The sequence below is a fragment of the Trachymyrmex cornetzi genome, unplaced genomic scaffold, assembly GCF_001594075.2.
Source record: "Trachymyrmex cornetzi isolate Tcor2-1 unplaced genomic scaffold, Tcor1.1 scaffold18, whole genome shotgun sequence".
Classification (NCBI taxonomy): Eukaryota; Metazoa; Arthropoda; class Insecta; order Hymenoptera; family Formicidae; genus Trachymyrmex; species Trachymyrmex cornetzi.
In genome coordinates, this window is record NW_017296418.1 from 512,462 (window position 1) to 513,802 (window position 1,341).

The window sequence follows — 1,341 nt, forward strand, 5'->3', positions numbered from 1 at the left end:
TTAACAAGATATTAATTACTAAAAATTACGAAATATTAGTCTTGAATAATTTTTTACTCAAATACTATCAACTTTATAGAAAAACTGCAAGAGACAAAAATTATTAATTATCTCCTCATAAAGTTCTGAAAATTTTTTCAGAATTTTTTATCAACTTTTAAGTACTGCATTTTCTTATTTTTACCAACGTGAGAAAATATGGTATTAAAAAATTCTGAAAAAATTCTGAAAAAATTCTCAGAACTTTATGAGAAGAAAATAAATTGTTTTTGTCTCTCGCAGTTTTTCTGTAAAGTTGATGGTATTTGAGTAAAAAATTATTCAAGACCAATAAATTGCAATTTTTAGTAATTAATATCTTGTTAACTATTGCGAAAATTACAAAATGGACTTTTCGACTCAGTTAAGTCCGCTCTATCTACACAAAAGTGATTGGTAAAAAAGGTCGGGACACCCTGTATATTTTTTTAACATTATCGATAAAATCGTATCGTCGAGAATACATGTGGTCTTCTGTTTCTCTCTGTTTTAAATATAAATCGTCAAATACTACTTCGTATGCCTAAACATCATGTTTAACTAAAATAGAATTGGAGATTGTCCAATAATAACGATTCATGCTTGCAAGGCGTGCTTAGTTGAAATAAGATCTACGGTAGAAAAACCAGAGAGAAACCTGAGAGAGGTCATGCAGGTTTTTTTCCTGTTAAGCCCCAGACACAATGCGAAGGAATAGCGATAGCGATAGAAATAACACTATTTTAACCTATCAGAAACTGTATAATCCAGTGTATCTGATTTCTGATAGGTTGAAATCGTGTTATTTCTATCGCTATCGCTATTCCTTCGCATTGTGTCTGGGGCTTTACTGTTGAAATCGTCCATACACTACCGCCAGTACACTCATTTTCAGTTTGGCAACTACGTGACTATAATATATACACTTTCCAACACTATTGATAAAATCGTATCGTCGAAAGTAGATGTGGTTCGTCTCTGTACTAAATCCTCAGGACAAAAGCGTGCCGACTATCCATTTCGCATCTCCTACACATGTAAATAAAAGTTGTTGAATTTTAATAAACGAAATTAAAAATTCAAACAAGTTAATTTAATGAATTTTATCTTGTAATATATTATAAAATTACGAAGTTATGTTTCTTTATGCCAATTTTCAGCACGTTTTTACCAGACATAATTACTAGTATGCATCAAAGTCTCTATAATTACTAGTAATTATATAATGGTTTTTAATAAATTCAATCTCTTCTAAACATATTATATTGTCAATTTAAGGTATAATTTAGCAAAAACAAGATATAGAGGCCCTCCACCACTCCC